Source organism: Carassius gibelio, chromosome B18 (assembly GCF_023724105.1).
Source record: "Carassius gibelio isolate Cgi1373 ecotype wild population from Czech Republic chromosome B18, carGib1.2-hapl.c, whole genome shotgun sequence".
Classification (NCBI taxonomy): domain Eukaryota; kingdom Metazoa; phylum Chordata; class Actinopteri; order Cypriniformes; family Cyprinidae; genus Carassius; species Carassius gibelio.
The window spans coordinates 21,825,580-21,849,259 of NC_068413.1; the positions used below are offsets into that span (position 1 = coordinate 21,825,580).

The window sequence follows — 23,680 nt, forward strand, 5'->3', positions numbered from 1 at the left end:
ATGCAAATGAAGCATTCCTCAAATTATTCCAGTAACATTTATTTTAACATAGCTTAAGTTATCAGTAAAATATAGACTATAAATTAAATTATCAAATGGTCAGTAATATGTTCACACGATATGTTCTGAAGGTTAGATGAACCGGGTATGCCTTGCTAACCATCCACCCAGTTAGATACAGAATATGGTGGGGAAGCAATGTAAAAAAAAAACAAGCTTCTCGTCAGAGGAACTTGAAGTTTTACTGGACCTTGCCACCAGGTCAGAGACCACACTATAGATCCACTATAACCTGCACGTTTATGGCCGCGTATCCCTTTCGCGAGATGTAGGCCTTATCAATTACTGATGGATTGGCGATAGGGATTAGTGTGCCATTCACCAGAATGTAATCCCCTGCATGGCGCAGAAGGGCGTTGGTGACAGTGTGGATGCACCTCCACACCGAGGTCTTGATTAGGCCATAGCCCTCTCCCACTGTAGCAAAAAAAAAAAAAAAACCTTAGTACTGCAAGAAGCTGGATTTCAGGGCCTAAAGCAAAATTCCACCACGTTAGCCTGGCAAGCGCAGGTCTGAGAAGGTCCAGCATCTCCATAATGAGTTGTCTATGTAGGTGAATTTATTTTAATATAGCCACGTCAGGCACAATGTCAAAAGGGCTTTAAGGGTGCAACAGAAAAAGGGCACCGTCTTTGATTCAATACAAGGACACGTTGGGTCGCTGCCATAGTTTGTCGCTTACTGGACACCACCATCCTTACCCATTTAAAGATCTTAGCCATTATAGAGCCAAATTGTTTGCCAGATTTTAATGATCAAAAATGATTGCCAATTCCAATTACATTACGAAATAGCCTAGGCTAATTACCACCATATTAGTTCTGATACCACATGAAGTCAACTTCATAAATAGGCCTGTATCCATTGCAAACATATTTTATTATGAGTCTTAAAATGTCCATAACATAAAATCATTGTTGAGCCACAACATTGTCAACACACCATAGTTTGACTTGTACTGTGCTGCGCTGATTTCTAAAGAGTGCTGCACAGTGGTGGCGACTAGCGCACTTAGCGTACGAACATGTCGGGAATCGAGCCATAACATTAAGAGAGAGGTTAAGAAATAGGTTAAGAAGTACTTAGCGATAAGAACGTTTTGGGGAACCGGGTCCAGGTCCTTACACTGGCTTCCATTTACATTTAGGAATGATTTTAAAGTACTTTTACTCATATATAAGTCACTAAATGACCTAGGAGTGAAATATATTGCAGATATGCTCACTGAATATAAGCATAACAGAGCACTAAGATCACTAGGATCGAGTCAGTTAGAAATACCAGGGGTTCACACAAAACAAGGGGAGTCCGCCTTTAGTTACTATTCCGCCTGCAGCTGGAATCAGCTTCCAGAAGAGATCAGATGTGCTAAAACACTAGTCACTTTTATATCTAGACTTAAAACTCATCTGTTTAGCTGTGCATTTTTTGAATGAGCACTGTGCAATATCTGAACTGATTGCATAATAGTTTCACTGTTTTTTATGTAAAATCATGTTCTAACTGTTTTAAATTAATTTTAAATAAATAAAAAATAATAATAATTTTAAACGTTTTAAAATTGTTTGTTTTGTTCTTGTTATTATTTTTCTTCATTATTATTTTACTTTCTTTTATGTAAAGCACTCTGAATTACCATTGTGTATGAAATGTGCTATATCAATAAACTTACGTTGGCTTGCCTTGCCTTGCCTTGCCTAATCAATAACACAACTGGAAAAGCTGAGCTCTGGTATCTGCATTGAGAAGTTTCAAACACAAGCTGAAACTAAACACCAATAAACATGCTCTACTGAACTTAACTTCCTGGATTTCTAACGTCAGGTAAAACAAAGGAAGGTTTTGAAACATCTGTCTACTGATAAGCCCTGGAAACCTTTGAAAAAAACAAGATCACATTTTACAGTGCTTGAACGCATACAAAGTAGGACAAAACCTGTCAAATGAAAGGGTGCGTCTTCAAAATGATTGTAGGCTGGAAATGTTATTTAGAGGAACAAACTTTGGTGAATAAGAGTGAATAAACGCAGCCAGTGTGAAATGGAGCTAATGCACACAGGGCCGAAAGCAGAGCAGAGTCTTCTGTTTAATTAATGATGGAAACAGAGACTCCTGCTTCTCAGACAGTTATACCGGCTGAGCCTAGGAGGACGAGAAATGGTATTTTTAAACAAGCATTTGCTATAGGTCATCTAGCGGAGAATACATTAATTTATTCAGTTGCTTTAGGCCTTTAAATATGAATTACCTAAAATATATATATATATATATATATATATATATATATATATATATATATATATATATATATATAAATAAATAAATAAAAACTGACGAACAAGCAATTCTGTTGCTTGGAACATTATTATTTTGGAGTTTTCTCCCTTTCAGTGCATTAGGTTGTTGACTGGCATCCCAGAACACTATACCCCAAGTATCCCAATATATACATATTAGCCAGGAGAGATGCAGAGATGTGGAAAGTGCAGCTCACCTCAAAATCACTTCAACAAAAGGATAACAGCTCCCCCAGAGGCCAAACACTGATCCTGCCACCCAGAGGAGCTGAGCATTTTGCACATCCTTCTCATACAGAACAAGTGGTAATAAAGAGCCAGCGAAGTGTAACTTCCCCCGAAAGCAATAATGCATGCAGTCGAATGTCTGGCGAGGAAAACAACAGACGTTTGACTTAATCCGTCTGAACCCAGAGTTTTAGACCAGCTCTTTTGAGAAGAAAGCATACACAAGCATATTCAATATTTCAAACTGATTGGCTGCATGCACGAGCACAAGACGTCTTGACAACAAAGATCAATGTGTTTAATAAATGAATAAGTCTGTAAATTACAACAGAAAGCTTTATGGAAATGAGATTATGGATCTGCTTTTAAGCTTTCAGATCTGAGATGAGACATTTTGATTAGTGATGTGGCCTTTCGTGTGGCCTTAATGAAGGGTTTGTGTAGACATTAGCATTTGCTGACAGCTGTTTAATTTATTAAAGCATAATTCTGGGATATATTAGAGGATTGTGCTCAAAGCTTTATGATCTGGTTTTACAGAAAATCTACGCTGATGCTGTCACCAGGGAGCCGGTGGCAACCAGTGCCACTCTTTCGCTCGGTTTCTGTCTGCTGGGTTTAATTTGCAATGAAGATCATACTAGTTCCTTTTTGTAAAATCATGCAAGTGTCTGATTGTGCAACTTGGTTTAGGTGGATAAATGCAATGCAGTGTTGGTGTTAAACATGAGCTTGTGAAGGTTACTCCAGAGAGCTGGATCTCAGAGTGTATGTTTGCATTTTTGTTGCTCTATTAATGGTGTTTTAATTAGAGCACGATTGTGTTCCTCGAGTGGAGGAAAAAACATTCTGATGCACAGATAAAACCCTCAAGGCCCGCGTCTGTGACTTTGCGGAGGGGTACACTGTGCCTGACAAGAGAAAAGAGACAGACTTGACAGAGATGAATAAACATAACATGCTGATTTAATGCAAAATGAGAGGTCTCGAAACAAGAGTCAGTGAGTGCAAGAAGACAAAAAGACTTGTTTGATCCATTTAGCCAGTCTAAGATAGTGAAGAGGCCAGATAAATTTCGCAATACTGTTGAATATATATATATATATATATATATATATATATATATATATATATATATATATATATATATATATATATATATATATATATATATATATATATAATCAGTATATAATCATACTTATAAGTTGAAGCATTATGTAAACTCTCTCATTCCAGATAGAATTTGTTCTAGCAAATATTGAGCACTACAATATAAGGTGGTATTAAAGTATTGAATAGGAAATTGGCAGTGATATCAATCTAACTGGATTTAGTCAACAAATATCTGCGATGTGTCTTATTTGTAGTTACATTTTTCTTTAAACTAAATGGGTTTCTGATCATAAGAATCATGAATCCTTTTGTACATAAAAAGTGGTTTCTGACTGAAGGACTACAACTTAAGCATTTACTAAAATGAGGAACTCAGAAAAATTATACTAATTCTAAATATTTATAACAATCAGTATGCTATCAGGTAGATATTTAACAGTCAGTTCTATTTTAAATCAAACTGTTTATAGAGATATTTGCATGAAAAGAAAGAAAGAATGAACTCTTTTATACAGTTAACTCTTCATTCAGGTAAATATTTACTATCCATTTTTTTTTTTTCAAATGAAGTTTATAGAATTATGTTTAAATGGAAATTAAAAATCAAGAAGCATTTAATATTTTGTAACAAGAACGTGTTTTTATTCACATATAACTACTTTGATTAATGCAGTGTATTACTTGTTTAATCCACTTGTTATATTGACTCAATATCAGTTAATATTGCAAGAGTTTATGGTTTTGACTGTAAATATAATATAATATATGTAAAAATATATGCTTAAGGTATATTTCGCTATACTGCAATAAACCTTCTGCAGCAGCCTAATTAGCTAGTAGTACATTTTTCATATTTATAAGCTAAAATATATTGTTATATATATATATATATATATATATATATATATATATATATATATATATATATATATATATATATATATATATATATATATATATATATATATATATATATATATATATAAAGTAGCCTATACTGCTTTGCTGGTCTTAACTGGCTTTGTTGCCTAGTTTAAGAATTATTATTATTAATTTATTTTTCTAAAACCACACACACACACACGTTTGTTTTTGTGAAAATTGGGGACATCCCATAGGCGTAATGGTTAATATACTGTAGAAACTGTATATTCTATGGCCCTACACCAACCCTAACCCTCACAAGAAACTTTGTGCATTTTCACTTTCTCCAAAAAAAAAAAATAAAAAATAAAAAAAAAAAAATCATTCTGTATGATTTATAAGCGTTTTAGAAAAATGGTCATGGGTTATGTCCTCATACAGTAAGACACCCTCTCTTTGTAATACCTGTGTCATATGTCATTATGCAGAGTTGTGTTCTGATATGTCACAAACACACACGCACACACAGACAGACATGTAGATAGATAGATGTGATGTGATATCGAAAAAAAAAAGTAGAAAATTCGGGATGTTACGTTTCTTTATACAGCAATTCTAAAACATCAAACGGCATTTTATGTGAATGAAGTCCGCCGTTAGGTGTGCGCGCTTGCTTTTGAGTTCAGTTTTTTTTTTTTTTTTTTTTTCTCAGGACGAGGCTGAGATGAGCGAGCTGCTTCAAACAGTCACTTGCTGCCCGAGACTCCAGCACGAGACGCTCCTCCAGCCTCTGCGCATCCCCTCTCTCTGTTTTACACCGCTCCAGTCGAAAGGGAGGGAGAGAGGCGTCTGAGGAGGAATCGTAGGTGAGGTTTGGACCACAGCCGGCGAGGTAGAGGAGGAGGAGATCGCGCGCCTCGTACACATTTGAAGGATGCGCTGCCGCGCGCAACGGCGCGTCCTATAGAGATACAGCGAGCTTGCGGGATTGAGGCGTCAGGGTTTCGTTCTCTATCCATGTTTGGCTTTGTGCAAGAAAATCTGTCACTATCTGACACTCCGTGAGCAAACAGCATCACTTTACGGACGGAAGAAGAGGAAGACAGGAGTGGGCTGTTTCTCTTCTCGCAAACAGAGTAAGTCGGTCTGATTTCTGCTGAACATGCTGCTGCTTATCAATGCAATTACAGCTGCTCTGAGAGTTTCATGTGTCCCACCTGAAGCAAGGTGTACGGTGATGACACACTGTTAAAACACCGCAAGTGACGATTTTTTTCATACTGCATCTCAGTATCGCCATAAATGATACTAGGATTGCGCAGCTGGTACTGAAACCATCAGAAATGGTGGCATGCCTGCACTATGAACATGCATAGATATTAACCCTGACGTTTGGATTTCCACAGTCATGACAAATCTGAAAAAAAAGAGAGATTAATTAATTAATTTTGTGTCATTTTTCAATTAATTTGTGATTTCCACATATCCACAAGCCTTTGAAATCAAAACATTTTTTTTAAGTCATTCATTGTTCATACATTCACTGTGAGATATTGTGAGAACAGTTTGTATTATCATGTCATTATAAAATTAATGGAAATCATAAGACAAAAGCTGTTCGGAAATCCTAAATAAGTTCACAAATGTGTTTGCACGCACCTTAGTTGTGTCACAGAACTTTTTTTAGCATTTACTTTCTTTGCAGCAATTTTGTTGTCTTTTACTCACCTCTGGATGTGCTTATAGTTGTCAGACGTCTGATGTTAATGGCCTCATTAGTGATTTGTTCACTCTTGGGAGGAAAAGATGAGCTGTGGTTGGTTTGGTTTTCATTAGATTTATTGTCCGTAAAGTTGTGACAGATCAGTCTGAATATCTACTGTTTCCTTTTGGCCCAGCAATATGTTTGTCTCTCTTCGAAGTCATCCCTCAGTCAGTCCCATGAGCAAGCTCTGAAAAGTTTTCAGGCTGAACTTGACTTTGATGTCAGCTTTCAGTATTTGCCCTCATGTCTCGCTTTCAAAATGAAGACTGTCTGTCCGTTATACTGATGTTGTGTGATATTTTCTATGCTTCTTGAAATATATTTTGTTGGATTTTTATTTTATTTTTTTTAAGCTTGTTTACTGGTGAACAGAAAATGTTCTCTGGCAGTTTTATTCAAGTCTGCCAGTACACTGTAAAATAGTTATGTCAGGTTTTATCTATGTATTCATTTATTTATTGTGCAAGTCAAATAACTGCACCAACTTGACTAATACAATTTATGGGTCAAATCAGGTACTCCAGCAATAACTGCCATAAGAACAATGTCACATTTTATATTGTAAAAACAGATAAAATCTCTTTGATTCTAACTTTGAAATTTTAATAGCAAATCATAACAATGAGACAAGAGTGTTTTTTTTTTTTTTTTCTGGTTACACAATGATAAAGTATATAATTTGCATGGAAACTCTATTCTTAATTGTCATCAGCAGGTTTCAACCAAATCTGCAGTACTGTGTATTGACTTTTACATGAACTGTGTTCACGTAACGCCGATAGTTTTCACAAGACAAAATTACTTCTTAAAATAAATTACATGTTTTTGATCGCCATGGCCTCCAGCAGTCATCCGATTTCCCTGGAACATATCAAGATGCATAAAGACGTGTCTCCCTTGCACATTCATTTATCTTTTGTTTCACAGTTAAATTATTGTGTAACACTTTAATGAGGTTGTTTTAGCTTTGCGAGTAAATATGAAATCGGAGCACCCTGCTGTTTTGTGGGTAGCGAGTTGATTAGATTCTCGTTTGCGCACACAGTAGGAACGTGAAAAGGCTTCTTGCGTTCATTGGGTACTTTGATTATAGTACCCACAGAATTCACATCAGGGCCAGCCAAATACCAGACACTAAAGATATAAAACGGGGAAAAAAAAGTCTCTGTGTGCATTTTCAGAGTCTGGTGGTTATCATATTAGAGATGGTGTGTTTGCATAATCTTAACAATGCCGCTCTTTGCATTAGAAGATATTAATATCCGTTTCTGTCTCCATTTATTGTCTCTTTTATTTTCTAGGCATTGCAGCAGGGAGCAATTAATGTAATTCAGTGGCACTGCTGTGCTTTTATTTGTGTTTTGTCCACTAAGTTTTATTAGATGATATGAATGAAATATTAACAATTCTTAAAAGTCAATTCTTAAAAGACTTTGGTAATGAAGTAGTTGCAAGAAATGTTTTCACTAATGATTTAAAAAGAAAGAAAAGAAAAGAAAAGAAAAGAAAAGAAAAGAAAAAAAAGAAAAGAAAAGAAAAGAAAAGAAAAGAAAAGAGGTGATTCACACCTGTATTCCATGGTCAAATTCTCCTATTTTATAAATAGGCTATACAATATTATGAGGACAAACATTAAAGAAATCAGACAAACATGGAATGTTGTGGCTTGGTGTTATAAACACCCCGGTGTGGCCGCATGCGGTGCTCGCCGCAGCTCCTGTGCATGACCCGTTTGAGTAGTTACTTAGCAACACCTCAGACGCTCTCCAACTGGGTCAGACCTTCATTCAGGAGATTTAACACCACAGAAACACACTTGCTCACATGACCCGTTCATGTGGAGTCTTCAAAGGGGCTTTTACAGAAACTTCATGTCAGGGTTTCCGTTATTTCTCACATCTCCATGTCTTGTTTTCCAGCAAATGGAAGTCATTCTTTTCTGAGGAGACCAAAGTGACTCACAGTGCAAAACATTAAAGATACGGCATGTGCCATAATGGCACAGACCCCGCAATGAGCATGGAAAATAAGAATCAAATTGAAATATATTACCTCTCTGAGAAAAAAAAAAAAAAAAAAAAAAAATGAATAAGCTGCGTTTTTACTTGGATCAATATTTCTATCTTTCCCTAAATGCAATATTTTACACTTCTTGAAATTTTACTTATCTTTGAAACTGGTTTGAATTGGATAAATCTCCCTAAGAAGGGATGAATCTCCAAGGCATATCATTTTTAAAAAGGGGAGAAAATGTAAATAATGCACACACACACACACACACACACACATAAATATATATATATATATATATATATATATATATATATATATATATATATATGTGTGTGTGTGTGTGTGTGTGTGTGTGTGTGTGTGTGTGTATACATATATGAATGCTGTGAACTCCATTACTGGATGTTCTGTGAGTCTAGCACAGGTTTGGGAATGCAATAGCCACCAGTTAGGCTTTATTTTCACAGCAGATGATTACAACATTTCACTAGATTTGTAGTGAGACACTTTTTTAGTCAGCCTGTTTTCACTAAGACTGGAGTTTTCCCTCAAAATAAAAACTACACTACCATTTCCATCAAAATAAAACTTAAAAGTACAGCATGAATTGATAACAGCTAGTGGTTAAATGCAGTTCAAATTCAAAATATCTCGTTCAAGTGTAGAAATTATTAAATAAGTATTGTAAGTCCCCTACTGTAGTATAGAGCAAAAATAGTATACCTATGAAACATTCATTTTCATTTATTTTACAGTGCAGTTGTTTTACAATACATGGCTGTTACTGTCATTGTTGTTGTTATTATATTCTAATCTAAAATACCAGTTTGAATGTAATTTAGACTAAAACAGTATATCACAAATAAAAAGAGAGTTGAGTCCCCTTTAAAGTTTAGTTACAAGTAAATTCACATACTTTTTTTCTGAATTAAGTTTTCTTAGTTAATATCATGGGTTGGAGCTCTTAGTGACCACTCAAAGTGCATTAGATAGAATAATTTAACTTTAAAATTTACTTTTATCTTTTGTTTAAATATTGCAATAAATATTGTATCATAGACTTCATACCATGATATTATCATATTTTGATATCATTACATCCCTAATATATATATATATATATATATATATATATATATATATATATATATATATATATATATATATATATATAAATACACACACACACACACACACATTTGATATAACATTGTACAGTAAAACTTTCCTGAGTTCCTGTTTTTGGACATGTTAATACTTCTTTTAAATAAATTCATAAATTCAGTTCAACAGTACCTCAAGATATACTCAAAATTGTGCTTATTTGTACTTGCAAATATACATTTCAAGCAATGTTTATTTTATTTTTTTCCACATTACAGTTAATATTTCAGGCTACTGATAATTATGTTTAATTGTCATGACACCCACATTCGTCGCACTTCTGTGTATTTCAGCCAAACACATAACAGCCACACAATTTGGTAACAAATAGGCACAGATGATTAGATGTGTGCATAATAATAAGCTGAAGAAAAACTATTTACTTATGCACTGGATGACTGCAAATAAAATCATGAGTTTTAACTGTGAAGTATCTGTAAATAGATTCAATGGAGTACTTCTGCCATCATTAATATGTTTTGCTGAAAAAAAAAAAGCCTTTCCTTTTTTTTTGTCTGTGTTATAATAAGGGATGAAGTTCTTGTACTTGCCTAAGTTCATTCTCTATTTGACACAGAAGCACATGCATACAAAACACACTGGCCGCATACTACTGTAATTGCGCAAAGGCAAAATATGCTTTTTGCACAATTAAACGTGAGGTCAGATGTGCCCATCTCCTCTGGGGTTCAGAGCTGCTACCGGACACCATGCACTTTGATGTAAATTACTCTAAAATGGTATCTGAATAATTTCAGCCTGTATCTCTGAGAGGGTTTATAGAGAGGCTGCATTGCTATTAGTATGAGAAAATGTGTCTTTCTGGCCTCGACTCCATCTTGGTAGGTTGAGTGGTGTGCATGGGTGTCACTTCTTATTAAAAAGTAGTGGGGACAGTGTTGAAGCTGTTCTGGTTGTAATGTTGTTACATGAATTTAGTAGCTCATACATATTAAAGAAACAGTTGGTGGGGGGGTCACAATGTCAGATTAACATCATGATGTCTGTCAGCCATCGGCGATGGATGATGGCATAGTCTATCCCCCCAACCCTACCCTGCATTAAATGGGTGCCATCAGAATGAGATTCCAAACAGTTCAAGACATTTCTAAACTGAATATTCAGGTGGATTTTAATGTTAGAGGACAGCAGGGGATATCATTTTTAGCTAAATAAAGTGTTTATAATAGATTGTGGTCGTTTTAAAGTTAAACCACCTTAAAGGATTTGGAAGTTCATTTATGAACTAGGGTTATGTGGATTACTTGTGGATTATTGTAATATTTCTTATCAGCTTTTTGGACTATCGTTCTGACGGCACCCATTCACTGCATGAGCAAATGGCGTAATGGTAAATGTTAGGGCTGCACAATTAATCAAATTTCTAATCGCGATTACAATTGTGTATTCCACAATGACATAATTATCCAAAGCGGCAATTAATAGTTCAAATTACTCTCATGTTATTCTGCATGCTTAAGATAGAAGTTTTTTTTTTTTTTTTTTTTTTTTTTTTTTACGTTATCTTAAGTTTTTTTTTTTTTTCATTTTAGTTTAAGAAGTTTTTAGTTTTAGTATAACATTATAATACCATTCATATTTGGACTTTTTTATGATTTAAAAAAGAAACCAATCTGATGTATTGTTGACATTTGAAACATAGAAAAGCACCAAAAGTGTTTTCAGCTTGATATTTTTCATATAAAAATATGACATGCAATTGCATCAAACAATGGTATAAACCCCATTCAGTGTAACCGTAATTTATAATCACAATTTCAAGGGAATAATCGGCAATTATGATTTTTGTCGTAATGGGGCAGCCTTAGTAAATGTCTCCAACTCCTCCGATGAATAAATAAACTTTTCTACATTTTGAATGGCCTGAGGGTACATGTTCATCAAATTTTATAATTTTTGGTGAAATACATGCCTTTAATTTGCCCATACTTAAATATTTTATTATGAAATTGTAGTTTAAATTGCAGTTATTTCCAATTATAGTTTCAGTTACAGCAACAAATGAGTGGAACTCTGTACCTCTGAACATCACAGAACTCTCCAGATACACACTGTTTAAAAAGCATCTAAAAAACTGGTTCTTAGTACATCAGATATGTCAGCATCGATAAGAATGGGTATTTTCCCTGAACCCAACGTGCTGTTTGTTTTATAGTAAACTTGTACATTGTATTTGGTAACATGATTTGAAGAATTATATCTGTTTTACTGTTTTTCATATCTGTATTGTTCCTCTATAATTTTTATATTGGCTTTTAGGTAGACAATTTTAAGATCTGTCTAAGGACAACGGATGAAAAATAGACTTTTGGTTAATTCTGGTGCATTTACAGTAATGTTAATTAGTGTACACCGTCCCTGTCAAATAAATAAATAAATAATATATGTGAAATTAGATCAGGCCTGTGATACAGTATAAATCTGAATTGTAAACCTGACTAAACAATTGATATTAGCATGGTCTCTAAATGTACAAAATCATTGAAACTGTTTAATTGCACATTGAGTGGCTTGTTTCAAAATCATTGTAAATGTCAGCTTGAGAATATTAAGATGATTCATTGGTTGTTTGGGGACTCAAAGGATTCTGCATCTAAGCCGTTTTAATACAATGTTTTTGTTTTAATAAACTGAAACTGTCAGTGGATGTCCTGTATATCATGAGTGGGGATTAAAACGACAGATTCAAGTTCTGGATCGCCACTCATTTTAATATCCACTAACAAAATGAAAACTCCTCTTCATCAGTTGGACATGCTTCTGTATTAGGAACATCCCTGCCATGAGCTATAAAAAAAAAGAAAAAAAAAAAGAAAAGAAAAAAAAAAAAAAAAAAAAAAAAAAAAATGATGCCTGATGCCTGATGTGGTGAAAGGCTATACTGTTTTCTATGTTCTATATTTAAACATTTAATTTTGAACACGTCCCTACAGACAAAGTCTATTAAAGTAAGTTTATTATTTTAATATCAGCTCACTGTATATGCTTTAAAGTTCATATAGCAGTTTAATTTAGATTTTAATTTTCATCACAGTTTGATGTGATTTTATGTCTCCATCTCCATTTTATTTTTACAATTCAACTGATGTGTAGTCACACGGGTGAGTCAAGCTAGCTTGGTCAAAAGCACTTTCCCTTTGGCACAAAGTTGATACAAAAAAAAAAAAAAAAAACATTAATATACCAGTGTAACAGTGCCAAATATCATAAAAGTTGTACAACTAGTGAAATTACATTCCTTATATATATATATATATATATTAGAAGATTATAATGTGTTGAAATATACTAATATATACTAGACCACTACCTTTATCAATCAATCACCTTTATTTATATAGTGCTTTAAACAAAATACATTGCGCCAAAGCACTGAACAACATTCATTTGGAAAACAGTGTCTCAATAATGCAAAATGATAGTTAAAGGCAGTTCATCATTGAATTCAGTGATTTCATCTCTGTTCAGTTGAAATAGTGTCTGTTTTAATTTGCAATCAAGTCAACGATATCGCTGTAGATGAAGTGACCCCACTACATCATATTTTATATTTTTAAGTAATAATTTAATAATAGATGATTATAAATTATTGATATTTTATCATTAAATAATATAGAAATTATTTATATACATGTGTTTCAAATGTGACTAATGAGGTCTCTTATGCTCACATCCATTTATGTGCTTACAAAATATAGTAAAAACACCAATATTATAAAAATGTTTATATATATATATATATATATATATATATATATATATATATATATATATATATATATATATATATATATATATATATATATATATATTTGAAAAAGAAAAATGCTCCTGTGATTCAATGCAGAATTTTCAGCATCATTACTCCAGTTTTCTGTGTCACATGATCCTTCAGAATCATTCATAATACTGATTCCCTGCTCAAAAATCATTTCCTATAATTATCAATGTTATAATCACTTGTGATGCAACCACGATATACTACAATTCAAATGTTTGGGTAAGTGATATACCTAGATTTGAGTCAAGTATCCAAACTGTCCATTTCAGTTTTATATTAGTAGTTTTAATTAGTGTATTAACACATTTTGACAGTGTATCATCTCATATACTGTTATAAAATTACTCATTCAGTGACATAAGTTTTTGGTCATACCGCCCACCCAAACTAAAGGTTACTGACATGAACCAGCGGTCCAGAGATCAGGGCTAATTGAAAGTGACAGATGCACTGTGAGGCATGAGGAAACTGTGTCAACATGCAGAGGGAAAACCAGCAGCGCTTTTCCAAGATAAGATAATAGGACCTGGAGGGCTTTTCACCGACTGAGAAATGCAACTAATAAAATGAAAACGGACAAGAATGTCTGCAGGATTTCTCGCAGCAGGAGCCTTAAGTAAAGATCTTAAAAGTAATGTTCCGAGCAGTAGCTTATATTGTTGTTTATAATCCCCGCATTAGATATACAGTACATTCTGATTCATGAAATCATTTAATATGTGCTCATGCATTTGAGAGATCATCTAGGCTAGGTGATATGTCATTTAAAATGTGTTCTTAGTTTTACAGTGCTGGTACTATATTTGAATATACTGTGAGATGTGAAGAAAAAAAAAACAAACAAACTGAAGAGTCTTATAATGGCTGAGAGTAGATTAAGTCTGTCAGTGCTGCAGTAGGCTTTAGTCAGTCTGAGCCTGGTTAGTAGACTCAATTTGATTTGTCTAGACACACTGCATTGTAGTATTTGTGAGTGTACTCCTTAATGCAAATGAAGTCATGTTTTAGCAGATGTATGTAATTAAAATGCAGTCTTTCTCTTGCTGGGAAATGGAACAACAAGATTGATGACTCATCTTGGATGCATTAAAACGCTTAGCCAATTGAACATTCAGTAGAATGATACAGTACAGAGTTATACATTAAACCCGCCACTGACCTGATGCTTCAACAGCCAGAAGACGGTAGCTCAGAGCTACAAACTCCCTTGCACGTTATTAGACAGCTTTTCAACTCTTTCCTGATGATGACCACAGGCCTCTTCATCAGAGCTGCCTCTCTTAGTTCTTGACACAAATATGTATGACCTTATTTCAAAAGTAAATTTCCCTATTTGATTCTTGAAGGTCTGCATGCCTTGGTGATTGCATCTATAACTGAATTCTGAGTCTTTATTTTTATTTGTATTTTAACATAAAAGGGATAGCACAAAAAGGACTGAAATTATGTTTGTCTGCCTATTTTATGTGGGTTTTATTAATAGTCTTCACTGAGTAGATCTTCAATTTTGGATTAGGGTTTGGGTAAACAGCCTACATGTGCTGTGTGCCTGTGTTTGAAGACATCTTGACCTGCTCAAGATGCTGTAAGTGTAACTATTTTTGTGTAGTCGGTTTTCAGTTCTTTCGGTTACTTTTGTCTTGCTTGCTCATTTTGAAGATGCTCATTATATGACAATAAAAGGAGAAGAACTTCAATTTAGAATTCTCTGGTTCAAGTCCTTGAATGAGAATCATTTTTATTTTATATTTTTTTCTGAGAGTTCTCAAGTTCATGGCACATCTGATGATAAATGGAAGTCTCCATGCCTACATATGTGGTCATCATGGGAGGAGTATAGATGGGAAAGGGTAGATGTGTATATTATTTGTGATTGGTGGCTGGTTCAATTTAAGTGTATTCTGTGCTTTTAGCTTGTAGGGTACTAGACTTGATAGCCTTTTTGTTGTAGATAGCTGTGAAAACAGCGATTCTCGACCTTGTACATGGTCGAGATTGAGAAACACTAATCTAACACTCTACACAGGTGTTAGTGATTCCTCAAAGTGCATGATTTTATTCTGTTCTGCTTTTTATTGCTATAAAATTAGATGGTACAAAGCCAAAAAAAAAAAAAAAAAAAAAAAAAAAAAAACTAAATATATATATATATATATATATATATATATAGTTTTATATATAGTCTTATATATAGTCTTAATTACAGTTCAAGTCATAATTTCTATGTTGCATGTAGTTCATTTAGTTTTTACAGTCATTTATTGGTTGAGTTATTGACACTTGACTAAGTAAACATTCTTACATTTCACATAAAGCATCTGTAACATCTTTCTCAAATGATTTAACAAAGATAACTGAAATATGAAGCGTCAACAGATGTAATTAAGTGCTCTGAACCATAGGGAAGCTCCCAGTGCTCCCTGAGAGCATATTTCATATGATTATTTTAGAGTAAGGCTTTAAAGTATAAACAAAGAGGATTTTTGACTTGCCTGGAAAGTAGGCTAAACATCTGAACTGCAAACTCTAAGTATAAGAGGCACTTTAAAGTCCAAACGAACCTCAATAACCATTCACGTGGGAAACTGCATTGAAAAGTCACTCCATCTTCTGTCGCAAGCAGTTATTTCCAGGCAGAAGATGCCACGGAGGAGAGGTGAACCTGGTCGCTTGCCCAGAAGTGCAGTTCACTTTCTGACCTAATGATATTTGGCTCAGACTGGTACATCTGCAGTATCAGAGTCTCATGGCTTCAGCATATGTTGGCTTATTTTATGGAAAATCCCAAAGAGGATTCTGTTTTGGGCTTGTTGGTTCATGTTTGTTTTCTTATCGGATAAAATGGTCCAACTCAATTGAGCACATATGTTTGCACTTTTTTTTTATTCACGTTTTATTTTTAGAATGTATGAATGTACTCTATGTTATTTATCGTTATATATTTATCATTATTCTATGTGATATCCCAAAATGCACATAAAAAGGTGGATAGAAACATGTTGTAACATCTGTGTCAAAATATGCAATGCCTTAGTTAATAGCAAATTTTTATTAAGGTGAATGCTGTTTGCATTATATTTTACTCCTATAATCCAATGTGATTTGAGTGAAATGGCATAGTCCTATTTATTGAGAAAAATGTAGGGCAGGCCTTAAATTCATTTGTCAATAATTTATTGGATTGTGAAATATGGTACGGTATACCAGAATGAAGGCAGGTGGTTTGAGGGGAGGGATTAAAATGTGGGATTCAGAATCATTCAAAAAGAGGTTAAAGTTTATATAATTGGCTGTTAACCCCTGCTTGTAGATTACTTAATTTCCTCATTATGCCAGCAAAGAAAAGCTATTTCTCCATTTATGCTATGAAAACAGTGCTTCTTAACCTTGTTTGTGTACCAGAATTGAGAAATACTAATCTTACACACTTGTAAATGTGTTAGTGACTCTTTAAAGTGCATGATTTTATTTTGTTCTTCTTTTCATTGCCCTAAATTTGGATGTCACTTTGCCAATGGTAAAAAAAATAAAAAAAAAATTATCTATTTCTTTACTGAAATTATGCCTTTGGCTACATAGTAGATGTGATGGTTTCTTGATATGCAATAATTGTTAGTTTAATGAATGAGATATTGAGAGTTTAAAATTTTTCTGATTTGTTCTGGAGGTTAATATGCACCGTACCTAAACGTACAAATCAATGCAGTTTACAGTTGAAACGAACACTAGATGCAGTAAAACTTTTCTTTTTACATAAATTATGTAACAGGGCTAACAATCAAGAAAGTGTCATTTTTTTACACAATTCCTTGCACAATATTATGTTATCAACTCAAAAATTGTTTGTCAAGCTGTGGAATTTGATAACGATACTTTGAATGTTAGAGTCCCATTTACAAGATTTTTTTTTTTTTTTTGGTAGTTTACTTTGAAACTGCTGTGAAATTTGACGTAACATCAGTGTTGCAGAAACATTGTGACAAACACATATCACCAATGAGCCTGGGTTGTAAGTAACAGTGTACAGTAGAATTTTCACCAATGACATTTAATTTTTTTCTAACGTTGACTGGTCAGTTACATGAAATTCAGGTAAAAAAAAAAAAAAAAAAAAAAAAAAAAAAAAAATCACATGAATAAAAACAAAAGTGAAAAAGTTTTTTCAAAGTTGTAAACTTCCTGGTTGCGTACTTTGGGTTGAATACTAAGTGTTCACTAAGTATTGAAAGTGCGCACATCCAAAAGAATATTCGTTATAATACGTAAATGTCATGAAGACTTTTTTTGAAGTAAGGTATACAGAAAGCAAATAGGGTCAAGTTTACACTACCACTGTTAACTTTTCAATGCTGAAAATGTTTAATTCTCAGGTCTGCACTGCATTTGAGGAAATGTGTATCTCCCAACATGATTGATTCACCCAATTTTCCTCTTTCTGTGGTGGCATTCAGGTTACCATGTTCCATTACGCATATCATTCGCAAATAGCCTCAGGCAGTCGCCTGGGCAGGGTTACAATGCCAGGAAGAACACTTACAAAAGATATTCACAAGATACTTTAGATTTAATTGTATCTCGTTTCAGTGGAGCAATGTCATGAAGGGCAGGAAGATTCGGATAGATCCCAAACAAGACATTCAATCACACCTCAGAAAAAGGTGGATAAAAGCTTACTGATGCATCGAGATCTAGACTGGATCGTGTTAGTCTTGCCCTCCAATTCAAAGCACGATGGGAAAAATGAATACTCTCAGTATGATTTTTAAAGTATTTGCCGCTTGGTGGCACCTTAAAGCGACTCCGGGTAATAACGGAGAGGTTTAGCTATTTGACTGTTGGCCCAAGTAATTTGGTTTGCATAAAATATTAAAATCACATTTGTGAAATGGGATGCGAACGGGTCTCCCTTGTTTTGCATTTAAAGTGAAACTCTTCAACCTCGACAGATGTACACCTAATTGAAGCCCTTTGTTTTTACGGAGGCCTCCAAGTCTAATCAGTATTAAACATTCTTAACTGGTCATACTGGGAGATGTCAGAATGGGGTCCATTACGGTGCGGAGGCAGTCATCTGTTCCATGGCAAACAGATCAGCTTTACATCACTGCCCTGCTTTAAAGGGAAGCACAGAAAGCTTTGTGTGAACACCTGGAATGGGAGCATATTTTGGATCCCAGATAAATCTGAGATTAGGTGTAGATTTAGGAGAGTGAGCTGACGAGAGGTGTCTGGAGGGTGGAGAGATAAGAGAGCTTAGAGACACTTTCAATGAGAGACTAAAGAGATCACTATCATAGGAAAGAATGTATCACTGCTGGATTGTAAACTCTAGCGGTAGGCCTACTGGTTTTTCTTTAGCAATAAAGGCTTTGTTTTGATGGGACGGTTTGAGGTGAGACAGGAAACACTTGGAGAGGAGAATAGGACTGGGAAAGGTCCACAAATCAAGACACAAACTCTATCATTGTGGCATATATTGGTATGTGGAAAGGTTATGGCTCCAGATATAATGTAACCAGTAACTCAATATGACATACTGTACTGTTGTGGAATTGAAAAATCCTTTGAACATGTTTGGAAAACTCCTCCATATATTTTATATATACATTTATGCATTTGGTAGATGCTTTTATCCAAAGCTACTTAATTAAATTAATTAAAGTTATACATTTTATCGGTTCATGCTTTTCCTGGAAATCAAACCTTGGCATTGGTAGCGCCATGATGTACTTTTTGAAGTGATTTATTAGCTTGCATATGTTTTATACAATTTCCTGACAAAGGAAGATTATAACAAAGTGAATAGTCCAAAAGAGACCATAACATAACATCTTGTCAATTGTTGAAATCCTGACTTTATAAATGAGCTACAACAATAGTTTTAATAATTACTTCATGAATAATGGTTTCATGCATGAGGCCTAGCAACTATTCTATCATCATCTTAAATTCCTTCAGATCAAATTGAATATGAAAACAGAATATTATATTTTTTTCCAACATTTCACTCTGATGGAGGAAAAAGAAAGAAACTTTTAAAAATGATGCTATGCTGCAGCCAAAAAAAATATTTTAATAACATGTATTATAATATAAATTTTCCATTAATCAATTATTATTTAAAATAAATAAATGATTCAAATGTATATACCTTTTCTCTCAAGCTCTTTGAGTACTTGAAATCATTTGATACATTCCTGTAAGTTTTTGTCTGTTATAGTAAATCTGCAAATAATAATTTATAAGATTTTAATATTTTTAAATGTTTGTAGTATTATGTATAGGTAGTATCATAGATGTTTAATACTGTTGTATATGATGAATATTCCAATAATCATAAATATTGCATTAATAAATGGGATTTGTTAGCTATATTGACCGGCCCTTAATAGCACACAGTTTATTCCTGCAATGTAATTTTTTCTCCATATTCATCCATGATTCTCGGCCCCCTTCAAACACGATTGCTCACTTCAATAGTGTGGTGTTTTTGGTGGGGATACTGGTGCTGTGCTGTCACATGCATGCGATGCCAGAGATGATAATGGCGCCTGCGGACCCTCCGGCTGTGAAAGGGCTCCTCCACTTTCTCTCGATCTGTCTTGATTTCGTGTGACAGAGAAGCGACCTTATCTGGACAGGTGGTGTTAAAGAGTCTCTCACTTTGATGTGTTATTTCTGAACGGTCTAAAAAGCGCGTGGCAGGTTCGTATCTGAAAGCTGGAGGGACAGTAATGAGAGACTCTGTGGTGCAGGAGGAAGTCAAATAGCAGGCTGTGAGGTGGGGCAGGGCTGGATTTCTGTCAGTGAGATGTAAAGCAAGACAAAGACACTGATGTTGGGAAAGTGAGTATGTACTGTATGTATGCCTGCTGTTTCAGACTTCATATCAAGTCAAGTTCATAAATGTGACATTTTCCAGTCAGATGTAAGATGACTTGAATTGATCCATCACAAACTGATTGGATCGTTTTTTAGAATTTTGATATACTTGCACAATAAAAAATAAAACATAAAAAAAAAAAAAAAATATATATATATATATATATATATATATATATATATATATATATATATATATATATATATATATATATATATATATATATATATATATATATACATTTCTGTTTTATTTTAGTTTTAATTAAGTTTTAATTAATTTTCAGTTTGTAATTTAAGTTCTTTAAATGTATATTCAGAACTAAACTAGAAATATTGCCTTATTTTATTTTAACAGCAATTCAGTTAACAGTTTTACTTATAGTTTAGGATAATTATGCTGGATTGGATCATGAAATGTGGTTGTAGCATGGCAGAATGGGTCCATTTTTATTTCAGGCTGACTTTAATAATTTCCCAATATTAAAAAAAATAAAGTTTGACAATTATAATGTTATAGTTATTCACTGGTAACACTAAAGTAAAGCACATTTTGTTAACAATATGTAATGCATTAGATGCCAAGAACAAACAATGAAGACCCTACGGTATACATTTTTCTAGCTTAATGGTAATTTCTACACACACACACACACACACACACACACACACACACACACATATATGTAAATGCTAACACTTTCATGACATCTTAGGTTGTTTAAATTAAGTTTAGTTAATGCATTATGAACAAACATGCCCCAATAGTGAACAATAGTATATTTATGAGTGCAAGAAAATAAGTTGTTCATCTTTTACATCATGGTATCTAATACATTAACCGAAGTTAACAGACAAAGTGGTAGTTATGCATGGGCCTGTCAAATGCAGAGAACAATGTTTTAACATCTCAGCGTTGAACAAAAGTTATTTTTTTCCCTCAGTTCTTCCTTCTTTTTTTCAAGGAGAAATATTTGAAGATATTTTTGGAATTAATGATGACAGCTTTCACCATGATGGCGTGAAGGCTTTGTAATCTCTTGATAATTCGGTCGGTCTCATGAGGAATTGACTGATTGAAGGAGCTGTTTCTTCAAAGCACCGAACAGAAGCTCACAACAGCATGCGTTTTCTAATAGCTCTATTTGTGTGTAAATAGCAGTTTTGTCAAAACCAGTATAAGAATACAAAACTACATAAATTTTCCCCTGAGATATGGAACAATGGAAACAGATCTCCTCAGGCTGTGTGTTACACACACGTGTGTCCCAGAAAACAGGCCTTACATTGGGATCCAAGTTATTCCCGTCACATGCATTTAGGCTAATAGTTGGAATAATTGTGTTGTATTGAACAATTGCTTCAAACTGACAAAAATGATTATTGTAATACTTTTTGACCTCTCATAGCATTTCTGGAACTTAATTTATTCATGTTTATGTACTAAGTGTTTGAAATATAATTTTACTGAATTAAAATAGATTAATTTATTTTATTTTATTTATTTTTTTTTACATTCAAAATAACGTTTAAGACATTTCTTGTTCGTAAACACTCACAGATGGTTTCTGGCTGGTCCAAACTAGTAATTATTTGGTCCACTCTGTTTTGGATGAACAACTAGACAATATTGGTCCAGTAACAACCAGCTACTGTACCATATTCCACAAATAAGCTTGGCCACCTTACAATCTGTTTTATTTCAAGCAGGTTTCTGAGACTACAACATGAGAATGTTATATCTCCTGCATGGTCTCAGCTGAACTTTAAAGCAGAACGTAACGTTAATTTTTCAATCATTTTTAGACCTTTTCTATAACTTTTGTGTTATAACATTGCATTGATTAATAATGGATCCAGCATTATTTTCCTTGTTCAATGTCATGAAGGGCCATGCCAGTCTAAGCTGGTCTTGGCGAAGGATAGCGCTGGAGTATCAGTTTTCTAGCATTTGACTTACAACAGTTCGCTGTAGTCGACACCAGCCATCCGTTCTTCGGTTTTAACAAGAAGAGCAGTCTCAGCTGAAGCACAAAATGCCCTACAAAATGTTCAGTCCAGATTTGTAATAGATCAAGCCTGTCTGGGAAGTAATTTTGCTTATCTAAGTCTGTTTGGGGATTTTCATGGTCGTTCGATCATGCCAGTGAGCTCTGAGTTGCATTAGCTGAAACAGAGCAATTCCAGCCTTACGGACGTGACATTTGCAGTGAAAATGTGAAATGTAACTTCTCAGAGAAAGTACTTATTACCTGTATATCGAACCACTTGCGAGTAGAATCATAAACCTCTTTAGACAAAGTTAGCCAATAATAAAATATCAATGTAGACTTTTTTTTCTTTTCTTTCTTTTTTTTTTTTTGAAGGTAAATAGGGAGATGTGCTACAGGCATAACAAAATGTACATGACTTTTTGGGAGGTCATACACTTTCATACACTGCAATTTGAACAGTTCAAAAATAGAAATATCATCAAAATGTAGAGTTTAGTTAGAGTTTCATACATTTAATTTAGTTAATTGACATGTTCACTTGAATCAGGAAAACTCTGTAAAAATGCTAACAATGACTCAAATTTAAATTCCATGAAGTATGACCTTGAATGACTACTATACATATGACACTTTATTAGGTACATTTGTGCAATTGCCTGATAACACAAATTGCCAATCAGCCAATCTCATGGCATTTAGACATCTAGATGTGGTTAAGACGACTTGGTAAATTTCAAACCGAGCATCAGAATGGGGAAGAAAGGGGATTTAAGTGACTTTGGATGTGGAATGGTTGTTGGTGTATTTCAAAAACTGCTGATCTACTTGGATTTCCACAGACAACCATCTCTAGTTTTTACAGAGAATGGTCCGAAAAAGAGAAAATATCCAGTGTGTGGACGAAAATGCCTTGTTGATGTCAGAGGACAGAGGAGAATGAGCAGACTGGTTAGAGATGATAGAAAGGCAACAGTAACTCAAATAACCACTCGTTACAACCAAGGTATGCAGAATACCATCTCTGAACACACAACACGTTGAACCCTGAAGCAGATGGGCTACAGCAGCAGAAGACCACACCGGGTGCCAATCCTGTCAGCTAAGAACAGGAAACGGAGGCTACAGTTCACACAGGCTCACCAAAATTGGACAATAGAAGATTGGAAAAACGTTACCTGGTCTGATGAGTCTCGATTTCTGCTGCGACATTCAGATGGTGTGGTCAGTAACTGGTGTAAAGAACATGAAAGCAAGGATCCATCCTGCCTTGTCTCAATAGTTCAGGCTGGTGGTGGTGGTGTAATGGTGTGGGGGATATTTTCTTGGCAAACGTTGGGCCCTTTAGTACCAATTGAGCATTGTTTAAACACCACAGCATACCGGAGTATTGTTGCTAACCGTGTCCATCCCTTTATGACTACAGTGTTCCCATCTTCTGATGACTACTTCCAGCAGGATAATGCACCATGTCACAAAGCTCAAATCATCTCAGAC

The 23,680-nt window shown here is 34.3% G+C and overlaps 1 protein-coding gene across 2 annotated transcripts in view; it reads left to right on the forward strand.

The window, feature by feature from the left end:
* Positions 1-5,308: 5,308 nt before the first annotated feature.
* Positions 5,309-23,680, forward strand: part of LOC127977144 (contactin-5) — a 288,917-nt gene continuing 270,545 nt past the window's right edge. For both annotated transcript variants that reach the window (XM_052581846.1, XM_052581848.1), the window contains exon 1: positions 5,309-5,702. The gene's annotated coding sequence lies outside the window, so the exon portion shown is untranslated. The remainder of the gene's footprint in view (positions 5,703-23,680) is intronic.